The sequence below is a fragment of the Agrilus planipennis genome, unplaced genomic scaffold (assembly GCF_000699045.2).
Source record: "Agrilus planipennis isolate EAB-ADULT unplaced genomic scaffold, Apla_2.0 scaffold269, whole genome shotgun sequence".
NCBI classification, from domain to species: domain Eukaryota; kingdom Metazoa; phylum Arthropoda; class Insecta; order Coleoptera; family Buprestidae; genus Agrilus; species Agrilus planipennis.
Genome location: NW_020438982.1, coordinates 90,219 through 106,012, shown reverse-complemented (window position 1 = coordinate 106,012; position 15,794 = coordinate 90,219). Strand labels below are relative to the sequence as shown.

General features: G+C 32.7%; 1 protein-coding gene across 3 annotated transcripts in view; it reads right to left on the bottom strand.

Annotated features, from left to right (window-relative positions):
• LOC108741340 (growth arrest-specific protein 2-like) overlaps positions 1 to 15,794 on the bottom strand; it is a 64,749-nt gene that overhangs the window by 35,194 nt on the left and 13,761 nt on the right. The window contains exon 1 of one of the 3 annotated variants that reach the window (XM_018476120.2): positions 15,166 to 15,290. The exons of 1 other annotated variant lie outside the window; for it this stretch is intronic. The gene's annotated coding sequence lies outside the window, so the exon portion shown is untranslated. Of the gene's footprint in view, positions 1 to 12,189; positions 12,564 to 15,165; positions 15,291 to 15,794 lie in introns of those variants that run through there. One more of the 3 variants, XM_018476118.2, reaches the window with a different exon arrangement.

Genomic DNA, 15,794 nt, shown 5'->3' with positions numbered 1-15,794 from the left:
AATAAAATTTTAATTCTTGGTCGGCGGATTTTCAACGAGATAGTTGAGTTGAAACCATTGAAGCGAGCCTACAATATTTATAAACACTAAAAGTCTGCAGGGTGCCAAAATCGTACTAATAAGTTATCGATAATCAAAACCTGATATATCTACTAACAAACGACAGGAACAAAATATATTTGAGAACTTTACAAGCCCTTTCATTTGATGTCACACGGTATTTCTTATTAGCACTCCAAAAATGAACCTCATGTTCAAAATTAATTTATTTACTTTATTTAACTTAATCCGTCCAGTAGATTGCTGCAAATTGACTGTAACAGAAGGACAAACAGACACACGAGTGATCCTATAAGGGTTCCGTTTTTCATTCGGACATACGGAACCCTAAAAATCGCATTTTTAGCTATGCCACAGTATTTTTAATACATACACTCATAAAAAAATATATTTCTTTTTTTATCGCATATAAATCCGGGTGCTAGTTAGTAATGATAAAATTTTATCAGCTATTGTTCTTAAATTAGCTCCAAATCTACCCTAACCTGACCCCTGACAACCTTTGCTGATACTTTGACTTTAAATTTTTTTTTCTAAATACACACCTATGTGCATGTCTGTATGTAGATATGAATAGGCAACCTGAGGTCACGCTTTCGTATTTTATGGTCAACTCTCATACGAGGACTATTATCCTAATTAACTCTAGTGTATGCTCTTGTTTGAAATTGAAACACGTTTGCAGCAAGTTGTGTGCTCTTATTTGTTAGTAAAATTACGCGGTTTGAAGGTATCATTATTCACCTACCAGCATCCCAAATAAAAGTACGTGCAGTGAGATTTGAGTTTCCTTCAGGTTAAAATAACTAGTTCAATCCGTTTGGAAATAATAATACGGCGCATGTAAATGCAGAGGTAGCGTGTTTGTGAGAGCTGCAGAAATGTAGAACACATACTTTTTGGTTATACAACGCATGCCGTAATTTTTTATAAAATGTTCCCGATTAGTATTTGCAGATGATATAGCAGTATTAACATTTAGCAAGGAGGAGTTAGAGATAGCTTTAAATAAAATCGAAGCGGTATTGATGAAACAGTATTGTACGAAAATAAATAAAAGTGAAACAAAAATACTGCTATGCAAGGGAAGAAAAAGTCGGGAAAGAGAGAATATAAAGATAGGAGACGAATAAGTGGCCGATTTTAGGTACCTAGGAAGTCAGATAAGTCAGGATGGAAGGAGTAGTAGGGATATAAATAAAAAGGTAGCACAGGGTCGAGTCACTTCTATGCTCGCGAACGGTTAATTTGTAAATTCGAAAAAGATTGTTAAAGGTGTGTGTTTGGAGCGCAGCGCTGTACGGGTGCGAAACGTGGACAGTGGGCGCTGCGGAAAAGAAAAGGTTAGAAGCGTTCGAAATGTAGTGTTACAGGCGAATGATGATGATACAGTGGATAGAGGTCAAAAATGAAGAGGTATTAAAAAGAATAGGAGAACAGAAGTCTCTATAAAAAATAAGCGAGATAGGTTTGTAGGACACCTTCTCAGGCATAAAGGCCTAGTCAGAGACTTATTAGAGACAGAAACGGGAGTTGAAGGGTTAGACGTAGACCTAGATTAGATTACTGTTCGCAAATAGTTAAGAATGAGGGTTGTTCTAGTTTTACGGAAATGCGAAGATTAGCTCAGAAAGGAAAGAGTGGAGGTGCGTGTCCAACCAGTCTTAGGACTGACAACCTTATGATGATGGTGGTGATGATAATGATCCCGTATTTATTTTAGGTTCCCATCTTACTCAAATACTGTTATTACACATATTACTATATAATAATGTGCTAATATCTATAGTTCTAGAGTACATATATGTACTGAAAATTTGTGCAACTCCAATCAAGATCGGACTATTAGGAACCAGTTGACTATAACGTCTAGTTAGAGGATGGAACTGTGTTTAATGTATCTGCATTAAATCGTAGTTTTTAATTAAAAATCACCAATCTTTTGACATGTCGGGCTTGTTCGCCCACCGATGGAATTAGTAGGTTTGTCTTTTAAGAACGTTCGCAAAGTTGACTGTTTTTTTTTTTAATTTTTGATGACCCATTAATTCGAAAAAAATTGTGGATTTCAACCCATTTACCGGAGTTGACGACAGGCCCAAGCCTAAACCAGTAGTAAGGAACCATGCATTGACTTATCGGTACTGGACTAAAGTTTGGTCAATCTTCTAAAGCCAAGGTTTGGTACATTAACGTTTTGCCAAGATTGGTCCAGTACTGTGCAGCCAAGTACCAATGGGTTTGGCAATATTCGACCAATCTTCAAGTCCCAAAAAGTTCGAACGTTGCACCGCGCAACGATGCCCGGTGAATCGATCGGGCGACCGTGCCTAGCGGGTTGGTTTACCTCCGCAATCGCCGGACTCGAACGCTCCGACCGTTGCACCGCGCACTGTCATATTCATAAATTTTTATTTATGGACGTATTGTCATATTTGAATCAAAGTACTCTAAAGTTTGGAATCTCTTATAACGTTTGAAATTTCTTCAGTTTAGTCACTGGTCGCCAAACACCAATTTATAATACTCGAGAATTCTTGAATGTTTCTAGCAGTGTTCTTAGCTAGATACTTCCGAATATTTACGACTGTCTTCAAGTAGAATATTCTAGAGTAAATTGGACCGGAAGAATTGCGAACGTTCTGAAATGAATATAAGTAATGTTCGATATTTCTCCAATTTGATGTGAGTATGGGTTTCCGAATCGACCAATAAAAATCAGCTTAGAATAAGTGACAATATAAACCCGGATAAGCAGCACATTGTTTCAACGAACTATTTAATAAAATCTATAAGCATTTTTGTTTAATATAAATAATATTCTCTATGTAACGAAGATAAAATTAAAAAACAAGACACAAATACGTTTCAAATAAATTTTGGAATAAGGACATCTAACGGAAATAAAACATAAATCTGTTATTATTCTACATCCTGGTTGTTGTCACCATGCAGATGATAAATTTTTAAGCGCCGATTCCAGCGACACGTTTTAATCTATATTTATGCAATTGTTCATTAGAAATGTAGCAGTTCTTTAAAGTCGATCATGATCGTTAGTGAAAGACAGCAGATATAAATATATACCTAAATAATTACTAGGTAAGAATGTTAATCCGCGAATATTGCAGCCCATTGGCAAATGTCCAGTTAAAGAGGAAGTAAAAGTTATTTCTTTTCTAAATTTGCCACATACAATCAACATATGTACGTGCGTGTGAGTATACATTTATTAAAAGTACACGACGTATGTAGATCATCAAAAGAAGGTGAACAAAAATAGATGACAAAGACTTAATTGACAGGTGAAGTGAAATCGTATATAATGCAGAAAATTTATTCCGCGTTCTTGTCCAAATAAATTTCAGAAACATTTTTTAATACAATTCACTACAATTGTGGCCTTTTAATGTTGTAACAATATTACACATAAGTAAATTTGTAGGGATAAAAAGAGTTGGTAAGGTTTGTCATCATCATCATACATAAGTGGCTGGGCACGCACCTTCACTCTTTCCTATCCTTAGCTAATCGTTCGCATTTCCCAAAAACAAGAACATCCCAGATCCAAGATTTGCATAGAGCATTTTTGGTATTAATGCTGTTTAGTATAATTACTAAATCAAAAACCTATTCCGGCATTTTAAAAAATTCGACCTCTGAAAGGGGTTGAAGTAGAGTTGCTACGTTTATAAGTATTTGCAATCTATGATGGCTAAGCAATATTAATTTTCGCGATAAACATCATTAAAGACAGCACAACTGTAAGGGTAGATATAGAGGGGCAAAAGATTAGTACACTTAGATTTGCAGATGTGATAGCAGTATTAGCATCTAGCAAGGAGAATTAAATGGAAGCGGTATTGATAAAACAGTACTGTATGAAAATAAATAAATGTAAAACAAAAATACTAGTATGTAAGGGAAGAAAAAGTAGGGAATGAGCGAATATAAAGATAGGAGACGAATGATTAGAAGAAGTGACTGATTTTAGGTACCTAGGAAGTCAGATAAGTCAGGATGGAAGGAGTAGTAGGAATATAAAGCAGACGATATCGCAGGATCGAATCGCCTTCAATAAAAAAAGTTACTTCTATGCTCGCAAACGATTAATTTAGAAATTCGAAAAAGGTTGTTAAAGGGGTATATTTGGAGCACGGCGCTGTATGGGTGCGAAACATGGACGGTGGACGTAGCAGAAAAGAAAAGGTTAGAAGCGTTCGAAATGTGGTGTTACAGGCAAACGATGAGGATACCGTGGATGGAGAAGGTTAGAAATAAAGAGGTATTAGAAAGACTAGGAGAACAGAGGACTCTTGGAAGTCAATATAAAATAAGCGAGATAGGTCGGTAGGACATCTTCTCAGGAATGAAAGTCTAGTCAGAAACTTATTAGAGGCAGAAACAGTAGTTAAGAGGAATAGACCTAGATTAGATCACTGTTCGCAAATAGTTAAGGATGTGGGATATTCGGCTTTAGGGATATGCGAAGATTAGCTCAATATAGGAAAGAGTAGACGTGAGTGTCCAACCAGTCTTAGGACTGACGACCTTATGATGATGATATTAATCACTTTCTTTTCATTTCTACCAGAATGCCATTGTTATTCGCTGTGATGTTAATCAGAGAGATAATTAAGATTAAAAACAAATATGGAAACAACAATTAGTTTCTTATTAAACAATGCTTTCACATATTGGACAGTCTATTCGCTGCTGTAACAGCGAGATGATTTTACCTATTAACAGTTGTATACACCTTGGTAGATATAAAACTTAATTGCCTTATAAATCCACAGCACGATTCACTTCAGCAAATAATTAAACGAAGACTAGTTCCTTGAAATGTAGGGCACACAGATTATTATTAATTGAACAGAAAACGTACTTATAAATTATTAAATTTGTTGCTTGAACAAGTGCCTACCATAATTTGCAAATATACATTATAAAGCAAATTGAAAAATTCCAGCAAATTATAATTATAATTTTCAATTTATTATGTTTTGGAATAGATAAATGCTTGAGAGTTGCCCAAGTAATTTTTAAATTGTAAATATTATACATCTTGTTTCAAATTTCATAAGTTTTTCCAGTTTTTGCGAATTCTCTCAAAATCGTAAAGGCGATTTTCGACAACTACTCACTATGTAATTTTTACGGCATAGCTATTCTTATAAATCAAGTTAATTATTAATTGTAATATCTTGCTCTGATTAATAATAAAATTACAGAAGATTTGCAGTTAACTGGCTTGTTAACTATTAAAATATGAGACCAGCAGCATTTAACAAAAAAAAAAATCAGGAAGATGAGCTGAAATTAAAAAGAAAGGGAGCATAACAAATTTATGTCAGAAAGCACTTTTCAGATGGGAAAGTGAAAGTGCTATTAATTGTAAAAATAAGGAGTAAATATTATTACATTCCCATTTCTTTTTTTGCCGTAAAAATAGTAGAATTTATTAAGTAACTTCTAATAATAATCTCACTTTTGACATGTTTCTTTAAAAATTATTTCAAGTTTCTTAATTATTACAATTAAATTTGTAATATTAACTGAAATACAATACCTGGTAAATTTATTTCTGTTGGGATTTTATTTTTACAAATTCAGGTCCAAATTGTAATCTTTATTATTTTCGCTTACTAAGCAACGGGCTAGTGGAATAAATTGTAAATATCGCTTTAATATTTAGTTATATTATTTTCGTTTTTCATTTTCTCCGTGTAGTGATTTTGCCCATATCAGATAATCGGGTACCGGGCATTAGATGAGAACCCGACAAAATCTTTGGAGTTAATGGTTCATGTCTTTGTTTAGGCGGGCTTTCCATCAAATACCACCTTCACCAACGTCCCAAACCACGTTAAGCCCCGTTCAAAGTCATTTAAACGCTAAACCAATGAATTTTTAATTCTTGGTTGGCGGAATTTGAACGAGAGAGTTGAGTTGAAACTGTTAATCAAGCCTATAATATTTATAAACCCTAAAAGGTGACAAAATCATACTAATAAGTTACAGTTAATCAAAACTTGATACACCAACAAGCGACAGAAATTGTAATAGTAGTAACACAATAAGTATATCTAAATAGCATATAATTTAATACAGTAATCTATAAATAATACAAATTAGGACGAACGACCTATCCCAACACAATCATAATTACTAATTTTCACTAGGTAGGTTTTTTGTTATACCTACTTATTAAATTATTATTGCTGGTGTTTGTTTTCTTTTTTCTTTGACAGAATTACCCGGAATTATTATTCGGTACCCGGCCGGATCCTAAAAAAAGCGCCGGATTCACCGGGTACCTGATCCAAACTAGGTAGGTACCCGGCCCATTTTATTGCAAAAATATATATACCTATGAAAATTTATGAAAAATTAACTTACAGCTACTTATAAAACATTGCTTGAACTATGAAATATCGTAATTCGTATGAGAACAATGGATATCGTCGATAAATTTTTATAGTAAATAAGTATCCATACCTGTAAAAAGGTAAAAGTGTTTTCCTTAACGAGTTTTTATGTGATTAGTGTTACTCACTAGAAGTTTAGATTTCAAAATATAATGCGTGTAACTTTATGCCTTCATTTAGAAAAGTATAAACTTGGTTCGCACTGCTATGTACATACAATGATGATTAATAATATGCGATTTATTGCCTTTAAAGTGAAAACGTTTTCGTAATATTCGACAAAACAATAGAAAATAACAACGGGTTTTTATCAGTCGTTTATCTTGCCCACTGTGTTTCTTTCAGACGATTGAGTAATAGAGTTATTAAAAAATTCTTTTCATTATCATATTAGCAACGATAACATCATTTCTTGTTTTGTCCATTTTATAAGTACATATCTGTAAGGCCGGGTACCCGCTTTGGATGCCATACAGGCAGTGTCAGATAATTCTACCAGAAAAAAAAGAAAAAACATCAATCAATCATCATGAAAAATGGTCATTACTATTGTACTGGAATAAGTTGTTTGTCCTAATTTATATTATTCAGTTATTACTATACTAGAGTATTTGTTATATTGATATGTAGATCCTGCGTTAACTTTTTCTATTAACGATAACTTACTTGTCACCTTGCAGACTTACAGTGTTTATAAGCATTATATGTTAATTTCAACGATTTTAACTCAACCCTCTCGTTTAAAAACCGCCTACCAGGAATTAAAAATTCATTGGTTTAGTGTTTAAACAACTTTTTGAGTGGTTTAGGACGCTGTGTCGGTGAGGGTAGTTTTTACCGGGTATCCGGCTGGGTACTCGGTTATCTGGGACCCGACAAAACCACTATCCGGTTCATCTCTACTTATAAGAATAAATTTACGAGACAGACAATGTATTAATTAAAGCACATTAGAAAATTGACAAGCAAATGTCCTCGTTATGCTCGTTCAACCTCTTTCTCTTATTTATTTGGATAATAAGAAACTGTAATCTATTATTAAAATAGAGCTCGGCTAATTCTAAATTAACACCAATAACGACATTGCGACATTTCTGTTTATGGCTTGAAATTAAAATATCGCAACAATGTTAATTTAGGTCTCTACAGAGAATCAGACACGCACCTCCACTCTTTCCTATCCTGGGCTAATCTTCGCATTTCCCTAAAACTACAACAACCCATATTATTAACTACATATTTGCGAACAGTAATCTAATCTAGGTCTACCTGTGACCCTCCTAACTTCCGTTTCTGCCACTAACTAGACCTTCATGCCTGAGAAGGTGTCCTACTAACCTATCTCGCCTATTTCTTATTGACTTCCATAGAGTCCTCTGTTCTCCTATTCTTTCCAATCCCTCTTCATTTCTAACCTTTTCTACCCACGATATCCTCATCATCCGCCTATAACACCACATTTCGAACGCTTCCAACCTTTTCTTTTCCGCCGCGCCCACTATCCATGTTTCGCACCCGTACAGAGCCTCGCTCCAAACATACACCTTTAACAACTTTTTTCGAATTTCTAAATTAACCACTCGCGACCACAGAAGTGACTTCTTTTTATTGAAAGCAACTCGACTCTGCGCTACCCTCTGCATAAGAAAATAATGATTCTTTGAGCAAATTTGAAGAATATTTGTATGGTAACTAGTTTAGTCTTTCAAAACTATATCTCAGTAATGAAATAAGCGCGAGTTTAAACATTATACCTCTCTGGCGTTTAATATTTATGGCATCAGTCGACTATTTACCGAATAAAAATGAGGAAAAAATGCTTTTCATAGCGCACCCTACTGCACAGATTATTTATCTATTTAAAAACCTAGAATAAGAATTCATGCCTAAACTCTGGGCCATCTAAAGTGACGGCTCATGCACTAAAGCTAGAACAATAGTCCGCCTTTGCTCATGCCTAAGTGCAATTACAACTTTGTGGCACCAATAAAACAAAACACGTTTTGTATTCTGTTATGTACCTGTGCCTATAAAGCTCAAAATAGTTTAAAAACTTTCGAAAGTTGTATTCAAACGAAGTCCACTATTCTGATTTATGGAAATATAGATGCGCAGATAGTACAATATTGTCACTAAATAAAATTCGGTCCATATTCCTTATTTCTACGGATATTAGCCATTCGACAAAATAAGCTTTAAGTTTTATTACTTCAATCGCCACTTTAGATGGTTCAGAGTTTAGTTTATAATTTTATCTCGAACTTTAGCTTTAACTCAACTTATAACTTATTATAATACATACAATGGGTTAATCCCTTTCGGTTGAAAATTCCCCTGCAATAAAATTGACTTATTAAGACGAAACGTTCTTAAGCAGCTTGCAGCAATACATCATTTATATCACCAACAACCAGGTATTGTAATAGACAGGTAGGACCTTATCAAATACATTTGTAATAAAAGAAATCTAGGTAAGACTGAATGATTATAACAGACACGTACACAGCAAGTACTTACTGCAGGTAGCTACCCTCATTATTTATAGATTATACTTTTGAGCCTGATTACTATCGTTAAATCTTTATCACAACTTTATTTTAAGAAGACGCAAGATTAATCGATTCGAACATATTGGTCGATTTATCGACTGATCGTGAGTCATATTGATTTAATTTAGATTTTTCCCGATAAATATATAGGTCAGGGAGGATCTCGAAATTAAGACCATATCTATTTTCCGATGTATTTTGCGGCACATCTGAATTCTGAAATATTCTAATCTCAAATTGCAAAAATATTTTCGATCTTTTGTGAGCACATGAAATTGAAGGATAAGATAACTAAGAGATTATTCTTTTATCTTTTATACATTTTCCGATATATCGTAACTAAAAAATTCGATTGATACTACTTTGACTTGTTTGGTTTTGAAGTTAGGATATCTAGTAATTTCATCGGAATGGATAAGCTTTTTCGGCGTCACATTTGAAAATACATACATCGATAATGGCTACTGACTTTTCTAAGCATTTTTGAATTTTCATAATTGTGCCAAAGCAATGTCCTCGAAAGAGAGTAGATACATTAATTAAAACGCATTGAAAACAGAAAACAAAAACCACAAGAAGGAGAATCATTTTCGATGCATTTGTCAATGGTAAACACATGGCTCAAAAATCGCCCTAAAATATTAAAATTTCCTTGTATCCTATTCTCCAATCTAAACTTTAGCAACATTTAGATTTTGGAGTGACGAAAACGATTTGTTTTTTTTTTTCCTTTTCAATATATTATTTTGTTCACCTTTGATATAAATAATTTGAAATTATCCTCGCTGTTGAGATAGATTCCATTTCTACCCTTTGTAACATAATGTGATAGAAAAGAGCCACAATATAGTTGGGAATAGTTTACTGATACATACTAACCAACACCGACGTTTCGCTTCTGCTTGAGAGTCTTTTTCCGGGTAGACTTTTAAGTTAAGACTATTGACAGATCTATTACCTATTACATATACTCGGTATCATTTTAAAAATAGCAAAAAAAATAGAGCATTAATAAGGAAGTTTCTTTTTAAAACATGACAGTTTTTTAACAGACAAGAGAGGAAGTACGCTTAAAAATATCGTATGTACATAATATTATGTATACCTACATACATAAGCAGGTATTAGTACATGGTGAAATGTTAAAATCTGATAAGTACAAACGAATGTTGAGTGCGTATCGGATACAATTAGTTTGTGACGACGGGACCAACATTCTAAAAACAGCATTTTTATTTATGTGCGTGCATCGCGTATGTATAAAGAAACCGCAATGGGCCTTTCACAGAAAAAGAGAAAAAGCCGAAAACATATGTTCGCCCAAACGTTCAAAGCAGTTAACAAAAATTACAGCGCTTTATTAACTCGAAAGGGAAACATACTGTGCTTTGACTTGCGTTACTTTGTTACTCAATTGTTTTGCTTTTTATCGTACATCGATGGTGCACACATGCTTTACTGAAAAGTAAACACAACATTTAAGGATGTTTGGGAGGTATGTCGAAATGCTACGAGACAAATAAAAATTTGGAAGAACGTTCCTCATTTAATTCTAAAACTCCTGTAAAAATTACAAATCGATTCAATAAACCGTTAAAAAGTTATTGAAATTTTAAAAAATTGTAATTTTACACGTCACTTAATGAAGATTCGTTAACCGAACTGATTAAATTTATTTTTATTAACAGAAAAGAAGCTACCAGAAATTTCAAACTTTTATAATAAGTAACTTGAACTCTGGAGAATCACTTTAGCGTAAGATTATTCAAATTCACTAAATGGTTATCGAGGAAAAAATGATAAATAAGCTTAAAATCTCGTTTTTACTTGATAATATAACGATAATATTTACAATTGTCTGAATTAAATGCAATTTTAAAGTTTTAATTATTATTTAAACATATTAAAAAGTTTTACGCTCATTATTAATAGAGATTGAAACTAAATATTTTTTTGTTTCGAAGTTGAAATCAAGGCATATTCACTGCCAAAAGTCAGTTAAAAATTTTCCATATTATTCGTTATTTCTTATTTTATTCAAAGTTTTTGGTCAAATTCCAAATTTTCTCTCAAACCGAATACTTTTTTTTAGTATAGATAGTATTTATTTACCTCATGATATGCTGCAAAACTTAATTAATCACGAATTTCTAATTTTATGTACTCTTGTCTCCGATTGTACCTCCCAAACATCCTTAATACAAACTAAGATGAAAAGTGAAAAAGAGCGAAAAATCTGTAAGCTAGGTACAAGGTACTACAAGAAGAAATACTGTACTTTTTAGAAATCTAAGTAATTAAATAAAATACTACAACCTTTAACAAAAAAAAGGCAAAAGAAAATTTATCGAGTTGCTTATCTATTACTCTTCATTTTTTTTTATTCTCAATCTACAATGTATCGTTTCAATTAAAAAATTGCGTTTATACTTAACATTAACTTATGGTTTTATTAACGATTTCTTTGTAATAAGTGTCTGTGTACCTAAGTCTTCCACATTACTAATAACAAAATAGTTATTAGTTATTTCTCGATCTGCTACCTATCTCCTCAAAACAGGTAACCTACTTACACGTGTTTTAAATTATCCAGTGAATAAAAATTGAAATATTCAAAAACACAATTTTATTGCATCAATTAATCCAATTAAACATGAATCGATAACCTCTAGAACGATAAAACAAAAGTTTTCAATAAAAGCTTATGCTTATTTTTTCTATTTTTATTACGAATTGCCTACCTATTATGTAGGTACTTTACCTTTTTGGTTAGAAAATAGTTTAATTACGAATGAGTTCTTTAAAATGCGTTTTTAATATTATATAGGTATCACAAAAGAGTAACAAAAAATTAAAACTTACTTCTCTTCATATAATAATTATTACCAGAACCCTGCATGGGTCTTAGGGGGTGAGGTGGGGAGGTAAAATCATGCACCGTTTAGGGGCGCCAGTGTTTATGGGCGTTACAGCGCCAAGGGCTTTTTTTTATGAAATTAAACTGAATTTAATAACAACGATAAATGATTTTACTATACAATACGTATTAATAAAGTTTTTTTTGAGGGGATCCGCTTAAGGGTACCGCATGTAGACACTGTTATAAGTATCTATTGAAGTATCTATAAGTATCTATTGAAAAAACTTACCGGTCCTTTATTAAATCGTAGACTGAATAAAACTTGTAATAGGTTTTTAAAAGAAGAAAAGTTCGCACAACTTTATCGTATCATTACTTGTCTATTTGTTCGTGTTACAACTACCGCACGTGTTAGTTAATCCATCACTTTTGCACGACACTTTTCCACTACACGATTTTCTTTTAACTCGCCGGACGAAGTATTGGACGAGGGACGCAGCAGCTTCTATGTGCCGTAATGATAGCGAGAAGCATCGGAATGAAAATAATTATTGCCGTGTTGAGGTTGCGGTAGTATTGTTGTGTGTAATAGGCAAAGCTGCTTCGGTAGTCGACATCGGTACGAACGAGCAAAAGCTCTGCGTACGTAACCGGTAAAGCGCTTGAGAACGCCCTCCCACTCTCCCTTCATCAAAATTTTACTTTCCCTCTCATTCCAGACGGCGCGACGCAGTCCTGCAGCAGGAAACGGGAGAGAGAGAAAGATAAAAAAAGAAACAAGGACTGAGCGGTTTTAGAACAATATATATATATATGTATGCATAGGGGTGTACTCAAAGAAACAAGGGTTCTAAGTGTTGTTATAATCACTACTACTTCATGGGGGGTAAAGGATTGTTCCAAAATCAAGGGTAGATTGTCCATTGACTGCGGTTTATTACCTTTTTTCAACTTCCTTTGATATGTATGTAAAATTATAAGGACATTATTACACCCAACGGACAGAAAATTTCATATTACACTTTTTTTTGATTTAGACATTTTAAAATTAACAACTGGAATATTTTCGCTTCATCTGAATAATTTCTAATAAATTATCTTAATAAAGTCCTATAATACCCACGATGCTTCTTGAATGAAAGATCATAAATTGCGCTTAATATTTTGATACCGTTAGTTTATCGAAAGCATAGTTTTACTCTATTAATTAAAACAGCCTAACTAATATTATTAATGAGAATGTGAGTTTGTTTGTCTGTGAGTTTTTTATATAAAAAAAAGTGTTCCAGAGGGATAAAAAAATTAGTCTTGTGTGATCGATTTCACGCCCTAACTATTCGATCGATTAACATGAAATTTTGTAGACATTGTGAGAGGTACAGAAAAGGATGTAGGGTACCTTTTATCCAGAACAAGAAATGCTGTTCCCGAGGGAAAAAAAAATTAGTATTATGTGGTCGTCACTAGGGCATCAACGCGAGCGAAGCCGCCGGTAAAATCTAATTTATCTTATAAATTAATATCTGAAAATCGAAAACTGTCGAGCCCAGATAGATGCACATCCGATAAAATGTATATTATAGTGAAGACTCACTAGTTTGAATTCTCGGTAATTCGGATTATCTTGTGATCCAAATACCAAATACAATTGAACTATCGCACTTTAGCATTTGGTATTTAGTAATCTAGATTACTAGGATCCAGGTAATCCGGACTGCAACCGTAGACACAATCGGTCTAACGTTTATTTTATGGAGTTTATTTGTTTTTACTGAAACTAAATTGGGAAATTCCCGGTGTGGTGTAAAGCAATATGGCGACCAAGCAATCAGACTAAGAATGATGCGGGAACATGCAATGGAAGCTAAACAATTGAAATTATAATAAGCAAAAATTACAGACTCTTTTTTGCATAATTAAATATCCTGTTATGCGATTTTTCCCCATTAAAACAAGCCACGTCATTATTTATTAAGAATCATTTTTGTATGCGTAATAAATGTTTGGCAATCTTAAAATCTAATTTTTATGAGTAGATAAAATATCAAAAATTAACTGTAAAAATTTTAATCGGTTTAAATTGATCATACTCACAAAGCAGAAATTTATCAAATACGACCCTGTACATACACTTACGCCATCAAAAGGGATAACGATCCCATTTTGCTCTCAACACTCAAAAAATCTTTCCATTTATTTCGTTAACACAGTCTGCTATTATCCTATTAACTTGTTAGCTTAATAAGCGGCTAGTTTGATATCTCCCCTTTATTATGCTTATTTCATCCTTTTCGCTTTTTATGTTTAATTTTATATTAATTAAGAAGTGTAGTTNGCCTTATAAATCCACAGCACGATTCACTTCAGCAAATAATTAAACGAAGACTAGTTCCTTGAAATGTAGGGCACACAGATTATTATTAATTGAACAGAAAACGTACTTATAAATTATTAAATTTGTTGCTTGAACAAGTGCCTACCATAATTTGCAAATATACATTATAAAGCAAATTGAAAAATTCCAGCAAATTATAATTATAATTTTCAATTTATTATTTGTTTAAAAATAAAATGTTTTGTGATAGTGGTGCCACAAAAGACTTCCTATTTATATATTTATTTAAAGCAACTGCTGACGAAAATAATATGAATCGTATTACAATGGTCACGGGGTGTTTCATTATATATATGTATGTATATATAAGTAGTAACGTGATATCCGGTATAGTAGACGTCATTCTTAGAACGAGGGATTGGCTTGTTTCCGTAGTATTACAAAACAAAAAGTACTTTGAAAAGCCCTTTTAATTAAAAAATGAGTTACAGTGTAACGAATTTCGTACGAATGGTAAAATCTCAAAAATATATGTATATATTTAGGAGGGAAGGGTGCAATTTTTTCTTTTGATATTAAACGGAGCGAGGCTGTTATAAATAAATTACAAAATAATGAAAATGTTTTCAAAGTAATATTCATAAACATTATAATAAGTACCTAAGTATAATAATGTTAGTATATAGGTGATTACGAACGGGGGTGATTCTTGTGTACAGAACTTTTAGACTTAGATACGCATTCGAGTGATATTTAATTTTTTTTACACAGGCAAAAGTTCTTACTTTTTAATGGATTACCAAAATATTAATTTTAACATTTAACATAAAGCATTGAAAACATTCTTATCTTCGTCTTAGGGGTTTCAATTTTCTTATTTTCGCTTATACGAGGGTGGAGGGGATCTAAAATCAGTGAATGTCTACTTACATAATACTTGAAGGCCCCCAATGAAGTTCTCTGCTTCCTTTTTACAGCAGAATTTACGAAAGTTACAATTTGATGATTTGAAACTATAGTTTTATTGAGCTACACATAAAATTTATCCATAATAATTCATAATTCAGATTGAAATTGTGGATGTTAACTTGAAATTGACTTGTTCTACTTTTAAATTCGCCTGGTACCAATCCGGTTGGTACATGTTTCCACGACCTTGCATGATCCATCGTAATTTATTTATAATCGGCATAATTTTTTAGACCAGATTTTTCGAATAAACTTAAATTGCAAAGGCAAAGTTACCTTTAAATGTATGTAATTGAAAACATTTATCGATCAAGACAAAAATTATTATTTATCCAAATTATGCTCTTAAACGATCACATGAGAATTCATCAGAAGGGTTAACAGACTAAGAAACTATTTTACTTTGCATTTTTTAAGCATTTTTATTTTCGCGGCTTTCTTTTAAAACAAAATTGAAAAATGTTATAGTAAAATCTTATAAAAATTATAGTGCGCTCTCAAAGAAAACTTGCTTAAAAAAATAAAAACATGTGTAGTTTATAAATTAAAATGGAAGTTTTGATTATTGTGTTATTTAAATTATACTTTTA